The following is a 14,890-nucleotide window of genomic DNA, read 5'->3' as shown; positions in this document are numbered from 1 at the left end:
ATTTTTATTTATATTGTTGTTTAGATTAAGGTTAACATGTTAAATGTAATTTAATGATAGGCAATTTCTTTAAACTGATTCCGCTATTACCTACGTTTTATATCTTTTTTGGTGGAGGCGCGGCTGTAGTAAAATGACCAGCGCCTCCGCCATCATTGCGGACGTGACGAGGGTGCCCTATCGCAGCGATTTATATGAAACGGGCTAGTTTAACGGTTTTTTCCAACTTGCTTTTTACTCTCCGATTGAATCGTTTGTTAAATCAATAAAAAATTCAAATTCGCATTTTATTCGGCTTGATGTATTTCACTCCTTTTCATTTTATGTTTTTGTTTGTGTCTGGCAATAATTCAACGTTTGCGGCACACCGTAACGCCGCCACCCTTTTAAGTAACCAAATAGCCCATTTGTACCCCACCTGCAGCCGCAATGCAAAGGTGTATTGTGCGCTCGCTATCACAAACGAGCCCCGAGTTGTTTATCGCGCCTCATTTATAACGCGCGCCTTTGAGCTCCGCGCGTCGCAATCGATAAATAAATTCGTTTTGCGTTTGCGGAACCGCGCACGTTTTTAGCGTTTTCGGTGGCGTCGGGTGTATTAATGCGTTTTAATTTATATACTTGCACAAGCTCATAGCTCAAGCCCGCTTGAATAGATTAGCATTAAAGTGAAATTGCAGCAAATATCAAATATCGCGCAAAACTAAATTTAATTTGATTCGCTTGGCATTTTTACGCCCCACGCGCCATCAAAAAGCAATCATTTGTATGGTTTTTATTTTTATTCGGTTTATACGCGCGTGAGTTCAATCGCACAAACATTTGTTCTTATCACGGAAGAAAGCGCCAAAGCCAAAGAAATATCGTGTGTCCGAATGTGGAAGAATTCTACGATTCGTGCAGAGCGAAGGAGAATTAATGACATCGACACTTTTTATTTAACTTGCAATCATCCCCAGTCAATCGTGTTTTCGAGCGGTCTTCAATTTTATCTCGGCAAGATGCTTTTAAGCGTTTCTTGTGTATGTTTGTCGATCAATCGTCTTCAAACGTGATGAACAAACATGTTTTTTTAAAACGGTTCAAAACAATTAAAACTAATAGTGTTAAATGACTATTATTTTTCGAATATTTTATTTACTTGGTATTGTAAATAGGCAGTAACTAAATAAATGAGAATAAACTCCCAATCGTCCACTTAATATCCACAAAAACACATTGTCTCCACTATCACCATTCCCAACGGTTAACAAGAGACAAGGTTGGGCAGTCTCCGGTTGAACATTTCGAACGTTTTGAATACTTCAACATTTGAACATTTGCGCATTTTCCACCGACAATACACGCTTGGTCCTTCTGCACAATGCTTAACTTCGCAACGAGGGGACGAGGACATTGTCCTGGCAAATGTTGGCGAATAGTAAATATAGCGCACCCTCCTTGCGCCGGATCCTGGTCTAGTCCTAGCAGAGAATAGCACGGCTCAGGCACGTTGAGCGCCGAAAGTTTTGTATAAATTAAACCAGGAGATTAAATGTATCGTGCAAATCGTCCTATTAGTACTGGTATCGTTTAGATTAAGTCCGGCGCTAGGCTCGGTCGGGCGCAATCCGCTACCAGGCGAGACCGGGAGCGGCTGGGAAAAGGGGTCGCCGCCGCGGAGACAGCCGCCAACCGGGTGGAAACCTCCTGGGGATGGTGCGACGCAAACATGCTTACATATTCATTACTAGCCCGTTTATTACAACAACTATTTCTGCACGCGATGTGCTCGTAAATTATAACGCGTGCGGGATGCATTATTGATGTGGAGGTAATAATTGAGTACAAGGCAACACACAAAAATTTCAAAACAAAGGTCTTAAAGTTAACTAGAAATTAATAATTTAATAAATAATACAATTTATGATATACATTAATATTGAAGATCACTATTAATATCAGAACAGTGGAAATGTAGAATTTTTATTTTACTATGTAACTTGTCCTAAAATAGCATTTAAAAATTCAAAAAATTCTGCAAATAAAAAAATTCCAACCAGAAAAAAAATAAAGCATCCTAAAAATGCCATCATTCCTCCCATCCCATCGCTTCCCTGTTTCATCTGTATCTCCCCGAGGAAATAAACATTCCGTGCCTGCTCATTTGATAGCTTGATGCTGCTCATTTACGCCGCCACCACCACCGCCGTTCGTCACTTTCGTAGATTTTCCACGGCGCGCTCCCGTGAAGCAATGAGATAAAATGGGACGCGGTTATTAAACATTTATATCGTTCCTTAATCAAGGTGCACGGCGGTGCGGCGGCCCTACTTAAAGATTCATGTATGCATAAAATGTCGAATGTAGGCCGCCCCTGCCGTCACCGTAGAGCGAAATGACACGCGTACCTGAACAGTCTTTAGGTTACGCACGAAACGACCTAGACGTCAAAGCGTCAGAAAAATTTCGTACGTACAGAACAGAAGCGTACGAAATTATATTTGCGGACGACTTACACACTCAGGAATTCAGAAATATTACGTAATAAGCCAGGTGAAATGCGGACATAAATTTTAGATTGTTGAAAAAATGTACTGATTAACTATTGTCTTCTTGACTTGACTTACGCTTGGCAAACGTCCAGTAGTCTATCTTAAAATTTGTAAACCTAATTTTGAATAGTGCATTAATTTGTCGTCGAACGTAACTTTACTAGAGAATGAGAACTAACGTTGTTGATAGTTGGAAACTTGGCAAGACACCACAGTCATGTTTTGAATCACTAATTGTTTTGATATTTTTAGTCTCCAGTTGGTATTGATTAATTTATTAGACTCAATTAAAATTTCGTAATTTTTTGTGCAGAGTTTTATTATTTCTGAGCCGGTGGCTAATTGTCCATTTATTTTCGGCATTCGTTTCGACCGCAGGCAGAGAATTATTTCTGTTAATGTTTGAGATTTAAATTTCGGTCGCAGTGCTTTGTTCAGCATTTTCGAAAAATGAAATGGAAGCGGTGCGTCTAATGAATACAGAGCGTAGCTACCTTGCTCGGAAAATGAGAAGATAAATTTGCGTCTAATTGGACTTTTATTGTATCGCTCCACGGTTTAGTATAGCTACTTAACTCGACGAATTCTGGACGACGCTATACTTAGACCAATGTGGCGCGTTCGCAGCGAATGTTTTGCTTACTTTTACTTTACCTCAAGCTACTAACGAAGTCTCTGCCGTCTCATCAGTTCCAGCAGCTTATGACGAAGACGATGCGGGTGGAAAGTCGAGAACTCGGATGGGCAAATTGAATGGATATAAGAATTATAGTAACAAAGTGTGATTTGCGCCGCTAGCACGTTAGGTTGGAGCTTCGGCGAACATTAACTAAGTTTCCAGTTACACTTCTTGCTGAATTAACTGTAATTGCATCTTATGCAACAGAAAATAAAAGTTACAAATGAAATAATTATTTTTTGGAACTAAATATGTGTTTTACGTTTAAAAATGTGTAAAAATGAATAAATTTGAGAAATGCGCAGGCGCAAGCTCCGCCCCGTGACTAAAGCCCATGACTAAAGTATTTTATGCCTCAAAACCATTGAAAAACTGGCGTTTTAAAGGCAAAAATAGAAAAAGTTGATAAATATGTACAAAGAATGCTTATTAAACTACCAACAAAATTTAGTAGATATTAATTATATATGCAATGACAAAATCAGCCTACTGTATTGTTCGTTAACTCCAAAATTGACGCGGGGTAGCATTGTAGTTGTTACAGAGTTAGAAAGTCGGACATGACAGAGATTTGTGCAGGTACAATCTACCATATAATGACGACATGAAAAGTGTATGAAACGATCCACCCGCGGCCATTGTCTGTTGGCGCACGGCCTCACACCCCTAGGCCGCAGAGGGTAAAACTAGTACGCACGTCAACCCTCGTCGGTTATTATCGAAGTGACAGTTTGGTAGCGGCGAAAACAATTTCTGACTGCCGCACGCCAACGCACACCTGAGTTATCAACAAACAAACACACGAAACTAGTTGTTTCAAGGTAACTACTATTAATATACCCTCAGCAAACAATTTTTTATAACATTTGTTTACTAATTGTACAAGGCAACTGAGTTATATGATAGTGTTGTTTTAATTTAATTGCTTTATTTTTTATGTATTTTGGAATATTTTAAATATTAAACTTGTATTCAAGTATTGAATTTATGTTTCTTTTTTAAGCGTGATTGACAAGATTGTCAATCTGGTGTTTCGGTTATCAGGCGCTTTAGAAAGAACCCGAACACTTCCTTTCCGCTCTTCGCGGATGCGGATGATTCTTTAGTCCAGCGCTTTCGACGCGAGCTTTGCAGCGAGCTTATCTTCACAGCAAATTTACGCTTAACACTAAAACCTTTCCACTTCTTTTCGGCGCTTTTGCGCGCGCATCCTTGGAGGTTAATACATTTGTCGGCGTGCTTAGAAAGGATCACTGCGGACGAGCGCGTTGAAGTCGAAGTATTTTTCATGGACGATTCAATCTAGAAAAGCTATTAGATGCTCAAAATAGGTTACTTTGTCAAAAATAAATTTACAAAAACAGAGTTAATTAAACATTTTATTGCTGCAGGTAAATTTATAAGACTAAATGTGTTTGTGGAAAACATAATTACATGAAAATAACAAGTTATTTTTATAAGGATTAGCAAGCACAGCAGTTTTGAGAAAAACAAATATTTGTAATAAAATAAAGATGTTATTAACAACGTGTTTTATATTATATTTTATACTATGCTTTAAAATATTACATTAAATATGCTCGTGTAAATGTGAATTTTAAGCAAGTTGATTAAATTTTATTTCCTCTATGGCACAGAGCGTCGGCGACAAACCACGGCGCGTTGCTCGCGCCACCGTAAAAATATTACATTTCATTCCGCGTAAAAAATTCTATTAGTGACGACGTGAACACTCCTTTCGTCTCGGTTAACGTTCGAGATAAATTCGTCCGGCGCGCAAAACAAACAGAAAAACAGCGGCGGCAGCAGGAAGTGTGGAAGGATGTTTCGCGCAAGAATTTATAACCGTTTCCGGCAAAAACGCAAAAACACAGGCGCACACACACACACGCACGTGCATATCAACGTAAACATACAAAATTATACAGGCATTTACAAGTATGTGCGTGTGTGTGTGCGTGTGGACGAGGAAGAAGGAAGTGCGGCGCAGCGTTGAAATGTTTGTATGTTTTGAATGCGCGGGATGGATTCGAAGGAAGCGTCTGCATCTTTTATGCGCGCGGTTGTGTACACTTTGCCGCACTTGTTGTCTTCCGCACACTTTGTAACAGGTTTGCGTTTGAGTGTAAGTATGGAACAACAACAGCAGCGGGAGCATGCGGGACGTAAATTTTGCGCATAAAATCGCTTGCGATAAAGCATGGAAGCAGTGCAACACTCTCGAAAGCGCATTCACCAAGCAAGCTTTTCATCTTTTTTACTCATTTTTGAGATGTTGAGTTGTTGAGATGCGAAGATGCATTGCAAAATCAACAAATTATTATTTATGTGCTACAGAAATTGGCGTATCACTTATTTTTAAGTATACAAACATCTACAAAATTTGTATTTATTTCTGACTATTTTTTAAAGTCTGTTTGCTCGTTAAGATAAAAATAATTTTTTTTGTATTTTGGACCACGTCACCCTTGATTCGTAATTCTAATTACAAGAAATAAAAAATATTAATATCGTACTTTTTGTTTGCATGTTGCTGTCGCTAACATTCTTAAAATGACGAATTGAATATTATTTGAATCGTTTTTTATTTTAATTGAGGTATTCTTAGTATTGAAGTAATTTAGACTTAATAAAGTCCTTTGCCATTAAAATGTTTGTAATACAACTTTTTTGATAAAGCATAATTTGATTTCATACAAAATTCAGCAGAATCTCATCGAATTGTTTTTATAATTTAAATTTGTGAATGGAAAAGTTTGCATTTGATGTGTACAAAAAAAACAATCAAACTTTGCGTGCTTGTGATCCTTTGAGGTATGCGACTATTTTTTGGGGACGTGTGTCGAGGTTGACTATTCCCCAAGCAAAAATGGCTAGGGAGATATAATTCTTGGTTAGGACGTAAATTGACAACAAACAACAAGGGACAAAAAATAGGTTTTTTTAACATGCAACGGTGGACAAATATGTAGCTGTAAGTTTAATTAATAACTGAGCTCTGAGGGTGCGCTGAAATAATTATTCCTATAGATAAATATTGATATTTACAAAAATGTTAATAAATATACATTAAAACGTATTTACAAATGTAGGTTGTGCAGGAAATTTAACATATGTTGTTGTACTTATGCAATAATAATAATATTTATTTTTATTTTATTTATATCCAGGAAATTAAAGAGATAAAACGTGATAAAATCAAATTAATTGTTTTATTTAGAAGCATACAACAATAAAGTATAGTAGAAAATTAGGAAGGTATGACAAACAAAAATAAATTATATTTAGAATTTTGAATTTTGATTAATTTGCTTGTAACCTAATACTTTTGTTAAAATATTTCAGTAATAATGAGTTTCAACCACTTATACCTATGTCTTCTTTCATTATGTTTTATTATTATTTTTTGAACGTCGTCCTCAAAAAATAATCAGACACATTGTGCTCGTACAAAATCTGTTTGTACAATATTCTGTGACAACATAATTTTTTCTTCCGTGGACTAAGTCTAAAGCAGAGGCCATTTGTTTTCTATTATGTGAAAGCGAGTAGCCGATTAGATTACGTCTCCTGCGCGACGTACCTATGGAAACGTCGACAGAGTCGCATTGTTACCCTTTCAGGCAGCTTCTTCGAACGCCGCCTCCACATCAGCTTCACGCAGTTTGGTTGCGAGGCGCGCGCGCGTTCGTATCTGTTGCTTTTGTTCGTCACTTTTGATGCGTACGTGCGCCTCATCGCTGATGATCTGTTTTCATATCGCGCGTAAACACAACACAACTCGACAAAACCACACAAACAAAACGCGGGCGTGCAAACAAAAAATATTTGAACTCAACTCGCTCCAAACAAAGCTTTGACGAACGCGCAAAAAACATTGTACATGAGATGGACGAGTTCGTGTAGCGGATTTTTTTTTGTGTGTCAGAACTTCTAAATAATACGTTATGGGTTCATTCAATCCAGGCCAACATGTCGGATTAGGTTTTTGGGTTTTTCTTTCGACGAGCATAAAACCCATAAAACACGTCCTGCGAGTGGAAAAAATCTGTTCCTGCCAGTTTAGCAAATAAGGAAGTACAGGAAAAAGAAAAACCGGCAACGGCGGGGGAATGAAGACAATAATGCTGTGCTTGTCGAGATTGACCGGGATGTCGTGTCGCGCGCTGCCGCTCTCCCAACTTGGGAGACAAGCAGGACTAACAGGACTCGCGGCGGCAGCAAAGCGCCGGTGCGCCCAAAATCCGACCGCAGTGTCTCGACGAATGTTTTACGGTCGTTCAGATTGAGATGCGTGCATAAATTTACGTCAACCAAACCTTAATTTTGTACACAAAAAAAACGCACTGTATTTTCGTAAAAGTCTAAGCCGATTTTGAGCTTTGCTTTGAAGATTCCAACAAAATCATCAGAATATTGTCAAACTTTTTTATCCTCTTATTATGCACTTACACTTCTATCATACACTAAACTAATACATTTAAATTTACTTTATTATTTTTTATATTACAGAAATGGTAAACCAACCAATACTACAAAATGCCAAGAGTCGCAAAGCACAGAAAAGTTTATTTTATTACTAGGTGAGTAATATCTAAATAGTTTCATCAACTTTACCTGAAAATTTAAAATTTTTATAAAACGCGACACACGATATAAAACAAACTTTTACCACCGCTGGAAAATAAAATGTCGAACATGTAGCGTCGCATGCGTCACGTTCATTCTCAACAAGGACACCTGGGAAAGAACCCATCAGGTAACAAACAAAAAGATAAGCCAAACAAACTTGACACATATTTGTTTCAAAAACGTACACGTAAGTTTACGTAAACATAAGAAGACGAAGACGTAAGGATAAGATGTTGGCTGTATGCTCGTCACGCCCACGTTGTTGTGTAATTAGCGTATCAACAAGGCTACAACTGCCTTCAAGATGCGCCTGCAAGGAAAGAAGCTCACGATCAAAGCAATTTGGTCTAAATTTATCGAAATAGAGAGCAAATACAAAACATAATCAATTAGTATTACAAAAGTATTCAAATAGTTGCAATTTTAGTAAAATTTGAATACACGGTGAGTAAATCGCCCTATATCTCCTTAATTAATTTACTTTCTCCAAGTTTCTCAGCGCCATATTATAGTTTTTACCCTTTTTACGTTACATTTTATTTCAATCTTCTATACCCTTTGAAAATGCCTTAAAATGCCCATCAAAAGTGAAGTTAGACAAACATGAGTTAGAAAACGCCCTGTATCTCCTGCACTAATTCACTTTTTCGATGTTTCTCAACGTCATGTTATAGTCCAAGAGACCTTCTTTAAGATGCATTTTATTTCAATCCGCTTAACACTTTGAAAATGCCCTAAATTGCTGTTTGAAAGTTGGCAATTTTATAAAAACTTGAAAACATGGTGTGGAAAACGCCCTGTATCTCCTGAACTAACTGACTTTTTTTAAGTTTCTCCACGTTAAATTAAAGTTTGAGAGTTTATCTATACGATGCATGTCTTCCTAACCCTCTGAACTCCTTCAGAAGTGCCCTAAAATGCGGTTCAAATAGCTATTTTTGACCAATAAATTTAATTTTTTGGTCAAAAACAGTGTCAAAATCGTATCAAAATTATTTTTTATATTTTATAATTTAAGTTTGAAATTATAGTTTCCACGCATAGTACGAATACAATTTTATTCATGTTCGGCCTTATTACAATGAGTGTATCATTGTGTGTAAAGAAACAAGTTTTTATCTCGTGCAATTTTTGTGAGGTCGCCACGCGGTTGGCTTGCATACCACGTCAGTCTCATTTTTGTCGTCCGGTGAGCTGCACGCACTTATTCTTCCTTATTCTTAAGTTCCTTAATTTTTCTTCGCGTAGTTACATAATATTTCTAAATGCTTCTTCGATTGTGCGCGAGTGATGAGCGGTGTTCGTTAAACACGGATTGTACATACGCAGACGTAAAGCGTGAGTGATGTTCCGTCAGCCGTCGGATACTCTTTTGTATTATATGCGTATTATATTGTTCCTACAATGTGCATAATTTTTTTGCAACTTATTGGATATGCCGAATGTGCAAAGATTTATTTTGTATCAAAGTATGTATTCGCATTTCTTCAGTCATATGAAAATCAAATCCATTAATGACTTTACTTGTTTTTACTTCAACCTCGTGGTCTTTAACAACACACATAATTTTTGTCTCTGGTTAAATATCTACCGTTGATTTACATTACGAATTCGATACATTGTTTAGTTTGTTGTTTGTGTCCGAATTTAAAAGCATAAGATTGTCGCGTGCCGTCGGCTGCGTTCTTACATGAACTTGTGTTGTTCCACATGACTAAAAATAAAATTATGCTTGTACTGTATTTTATGTAATAACCAACCCATCACTTTTCTTTATTATCTACTAGAAGTTAAAAATAGACAATTATTATTAGTGATTAGGCGTTTTCCTTTTAAAACTTAGAATTTTCCTTTTGTATTGCCCTGTATATTCATTTCCCGTGCTGAGTTTGTCAAAATTGGGCAAGATATATATTATTTATTTAGGATTTTCCTTTAAAATATTTTCATTTTCTTATTACAACACCCTGTATATTTATTTCGTGTGATACATTAATAATCGTTTTAGATATATATTTTTTTACTTGAACTTTGTATTTTCTCTTAAAATGTTACTATATTGTTTTTGAAACACTCTGTATAATAATTTTCCCTGATTACCGCAAAAATTATACAAATTTTGTTAATATTATATGTTTTGTTTGTTATAGGTAATTGTCTGCATGTGAGGGGCTAAGCTGGTCGTACAACTAGATTCCAAGATGGCGGCGTATGTTTTGTTCAGTATTATATATGCTAAGTTTTCATTGTACTCGTATACATGTTTCAATAAAAAATGTTAAAAGTGACTGTGCCTCTTATGATTTGTGTATGTATCCCTTCTATCGTTACAGGCACAGGTCTCTAGGAGAGTTCCCTCTCTCAGGGGATGATCCCCACTATAAAAATTGTTAAGGTAACCTGTATGATTTGTGTACTCCTTCTTTCATTTCAGCTACAGGTCAGAACTTGTAAGAATATTTTTAAGTGTCCCCTCTCTTGAGGCGACCTAAAACTTAGAAATATTTGAACAAGACCTTATAAGGATTGTCCTTATAAGGAGTTCCCTCTCTCTGGGGTGATCCCCCACCATAAAAATTGTTGATATGCCTGATAATTTCGGGGATGAAGCGCAGAGACATCGTAGCTGTAGGATGGGCCGGGGGCAATAGACGGATCGAAGCAGAGGGCGATCGACCAGAGCGCCTCCGGCGAGATCGACCGTAGACTGTCTTATAACGACACGTGCCAAAAAATTTAAAAATCTGAGCCACTCCTGTTGCTCTTTCTTCTATCTCCTCCTTCTACTCTTCTACTCTTTTCTCTGCTATTCCTTCTTCTACTTCTCCGTTTCTCCCCTTACTCTTTCTTACTTCTCATACCGCCGCCTTCATTTGTATTTCAATTCCTCTTATAATTTCATTTGAGTTTACACATACAGCCTGAAATTTCACCTGTTATTTTTTATATTTGAGAAAAAGTACCTCCCCATCCCTGGGAATTCGATCCGTGTCTACTAGCATGCCAGCGGGTGCACGTATCCACTCATGCAAAGTGATTTTATCATTGTTATTTTGATTCTTCTATTTGTGTTTCTACTTTTGTTCTTTTTAAGAACAACAACACATCACAAACACAACAGCTGCTATATATTTAGCCGCACGCTCGACGCACTTAAGATGGAATATGTTTTAAAGACAACAATCCTGCAAGAAACGGCAACGGGGGAATCAAAGAAATATGAAGAGTAAGCCTTAATATTACATTGCTGTTTGTGGCAGCATTAAAAGAAGCCGCAATTTATTTAAAATAGAAAATCATAGACAGCTCTTAAATCTCCTGAAAGTAAAACTTCCCTTGTAATACGCGCATCTCTAACATTTTCAGCATTTTAAGGCCAGACCGCGTTTGCGTGTTGCCAATAAAAACTACAATTCCCTGGCGCAGCAGTACAAGTGCGTATACACACAACTATCAATATAAGTCGCGTTACGGAATTTTCTCGCAATAAATTTTGATACAGGGAGATACACAATTCAATTCCGCATCTAACAAAATTATTCCGAACTTTAAGTAAGACCGCATTCGAGTGTTATAATAAAAAAACTACAATTCCTAGCGTGGGCTAGACCCACTTTAATTCACAACAGATGGTTTCACTACAATAAATAAAAACAAATAAATATTAAAATTAATAAATACGTTAGTTCTAATTTGTATTGACGTCATTCACTTAATTGTCCTTCTGCTATCAACATACTTTTCATTTTAGTAAGAAACGCTACTTATTTTAACAAATTAACCGTTGAATAAATAAATGATCATACCAATTCGCTCGCGGATGGTATCCGACGGCAGCCACAAATGTTAGGATATAGTCACTCAATTTCCGATTCCACGCGCGACAATTCAATAACTGCAAGTCATACTAACGTCTCAAGAAACGCGATTAATAACTACGCAGATAGACTCTCAAACAAAACACGTGCACACCGCACCACTGCGCACGGCTGACTAAGCAGGAAAGAGAATTGTCAGCCGACGTTAACATTTAGGTGGGGACACCAGTATTGTATATTGTTTAATGTTTATGTAAATACAGAATTTAAAAATTTCAGTTCTTATTTCTTGATAAAACAGAGAAGAAAAGTTTTGCCTTTTTTATGACAAAATCATTTCTTCAATTTTAATTTGTTCGATTTACAAAGATTATGCAAGCTTGTAGCGAATTTTTCAAGAAGCAAAAATACAAAGACAATTTTTGTGTTGTCGAAATAATAACAATTTAAAAGTTGAAAGTTCAACCTGTTATTCGACTGAAAAATATTTTAAGAAAAAAGTTCGACCCTGTTTTTCGACCAAAAATTTTTTTAAAGAATATAATATGGACCGGTGTTTCGACCGAAAATAATTTTGATACGATTTTGACATGGTTTTTTGACCAAAAAATGAAATTTATTGGACAAAAATAGCTATTTTTGAACCGCATTTTAGGGTACTTCCGAAGGGGTTAGAGGATTAGAAAGACATGCATCGTATAGATAAACTCTCGAACTTTAATATATCGGTGAGAAACTTCAAGAAAGTCAGTTAGTTCCGGAGATACAGGGCGTTTTCCGCACCATGTTTTCAAATTTTTATAACATTGCTAACTTTTGCAGGGCATTTTCGGGCACTTCTGGAGGGGTTAGAGGGTAAAAAGGGTATGCATCGTATAGATAAACTCTCGAACTTTAATATTACGGTGAGAAATTTCAAAAAAGCCAGTTAGTTCAGGAGATACAGGGCGTTTTCCACCCCATGTCTTCAAGTTTTTTAAAAAATTGCCAACTTTTGAAGGGCATTTTAGGGCACTTCCAAAGTGTCTAGAGGGTTGAAATAAAATGCATCTTAAAGAAGGTCTTTTGGACCATAACATGACGTTGAGAAACTTGAAAAAAGTAAATTAATTCAGGAGATACTGGGCGATTTCTAACCCATGTTTTGAAATTTTTATAAAATTGCTCACTTTTGAAGCGCATTTTAGGGCAGTTTCAAATGGTTCAGAAGATTGAAATAAAATGAATCGTAAAAAGGATCATTTAAGCTATAATATAGCGTTAAGAAACTTTGAGAAAGTGTATTAGTTCAGCAGATACAGGGCGTTTACCACACGATATATTCAAACTGTTGTATTATCAATTGTGGTAACTTTTGAAGGACATTTTAGGGCATTTCCAAAGAATTTAAAGCCCTGGAAGGGTGTGGATTATGTAAAGAATCTTTTAAACTACAATATGATCGAAAGAAGTACTAAATAAACATTAAAATAACCTGCTGGGACATGAAGATTAGAGATGCATTAGGAAACGCTATAAATTTCTTATTTTTGTTATCAATTTCAATTAAAATATACACTTACAAATAAAATAACACCCATTACCTATAATGTAATATACACTACATTATTATAAATTTTAAAGGTCTGAAATGAATAGAACGTGTCACTGACGTGTATGAATATTGCCATCATCACGTCGGTACGTCTTCAATTTCGTGAAGCAGCGCGTACACTGTGCGCTACTCAAATGGATGCAACAAAAGGTAAATAGAAGCGCAACCGACACTCACTGGCAGCGGCAAACAAGGGTTGCGCAAGGGTGTGTGGGTCGTGTGAGGGAGCAGTCACAAATGTTCGCGCTCCAATCGCGCTCTAACGCGTGCACAATCGCCCGAAGGTTTCATTCTCGTTCGGGCAAGGACGCGGACGCAACATGTCGGCCGAATTAAGCGGCATAACAACCCCTACCAGCCATACATAACTTTTCATCAATGCTCGACACGGCATGTCGGATGTAGCAAGTGTGTCTGTATTGATTCACATTGGTTGCAATTTGCCCCTAGTACACTATTTGATTATTCTTATAAAAGACAAAAGGTGCTTAAATTATATAAGAACAAATGTATTTGTTTATATTTTTTATTATTAAAAAATGTTTCTATCTATTTTTTTCAACTACTTTTACAATAGACGCATCCAGGCCACTTGTATTAGTATTAGTATTCGATGTAGATATTGAATGATTCGTGTAAAAGGCAAACGGGAACCGGAATGAGAAAATAAAAGCGTTCAGGATGCGAACCACCTCCACATCAACGTTTGCTGAGAATAGAAGGACACGTACGTTAAGCCAGAGAACAAACCATACAAACGCGCGCCACTAAGAGAGTGTAGGTGGAAGCGAAAAGCAAAGGTTGCCGTGATGGGAATTGATGTTCGACATCGCCGCGAAAACTCCAACTCAAACTCTAACAGACTTTGCGCACGAAAACCCGAAAATTTACCCCTAAAGCTCCGCTACCTGAAAGCCTAAAATCGAACTCGCTGTTTCTCGGCATAAAATAACCGAGAATTGATATTCTAATTTGAACGCGAGGGTGAAAAACGAATAAAGTATCATCAGAGGAGCGAAAATAAAAAAGAAAACGATTTTCACACACAAGCATAGCGAGGAAAAACCTCACATTTTATTTTCATCCTCATTTTGTTGGGGAGGTGGAGTATACCGAGATTATATCCGTGTTTCAATGCAAAGACAATTGGAAAAATGGCCGGAATGGAATTTCTCATTTTGGAAGTGAAAGCGTAAGAATGTCGAGGAAAAAAAACGAACGTAAATTAGTTTTTCCGTTTATGCTTAGAGGAAGTGGGTGTTGGAGATGTTGGGCTGGTGGGACTCAGGAGGCGCCGATCAGTGATTACATTCTGGAAAAGATTCTGCTTATGAATCTACCCTTAGCCATGTCGCTCGCGCGTTAAACGATTTTTCCACCTCGGCGAGCATTTTTAGGACCTGGGTATAACCAATCGGGTTAATTACGACCCTCGCATCTTGATTAAACACAACATTATCTTTATAGCTCTAATTGGATTACTTTTATTTTACCTGTGTTAATAAAAGTTGAAAAAAATGCTAATATGAATAAATTTACGTGAATTATAGTTTTGATAAATTTCTGAAGTTTAGTTGGAGTTATAGTTTAAGTGGCGGTGGTTGGCAGGTTTGTACCACCGAATTGCGGAAGT

At 37.0% G+C, this 14,890-nt stretch overlaps 1 long non-coding RNA gene across 3 annotated transcripts in view; it reads left to right on the top strand.

Annotated features, from left to right (window-relative positions):
• LOC135791623 (uncharacterized) overlaps window positions 1-10,133 on the top strand; it is an 87,178-nt gene extending 77,045 nt beyond the window's left edge. For all 3 annotated transcript variants that reach the window (XR_010548093.1, XR_010548091.1, XR_010548092.1), the window contains exons 3-4: window positions 7,726-7,796; window positions 9,996-10,133. This is a non-coding gene — a long non-coding RNA (uncharacterized lncRNA). The remainder of the gene's footprint in view (window positions 1-7,725; window positions 7,797-9,995) is intronic.
• The last annotated feature ends 4,757 nt before the right edge of the window (window positions 10,134-14,890 follow it).

The sequence above is a fragment of the Atheta coriaria genome, unplaced genomic scaffold (assembly GCF_025399875.1).
Source record: "Atheta coriaria isolate IRGN ID8LTWV9N9 unplaced genomic scaffold, Caltech_Dcor_3.1 hic_scaffold_5_pilon, whole genome shotgun sequence".
Taxonomy (NCBI): Eukaryota; Metazoa; Arthropoda; class Insecta; order Coleoptera; family Staphylinidae; genus Dalotia; species Dalotia coriaria.
The sequence above is the reverse complement of the archived record's forward strand: the minus strand, read 5'-3'. Positions and strand labels throughout refer to the sequence as shown.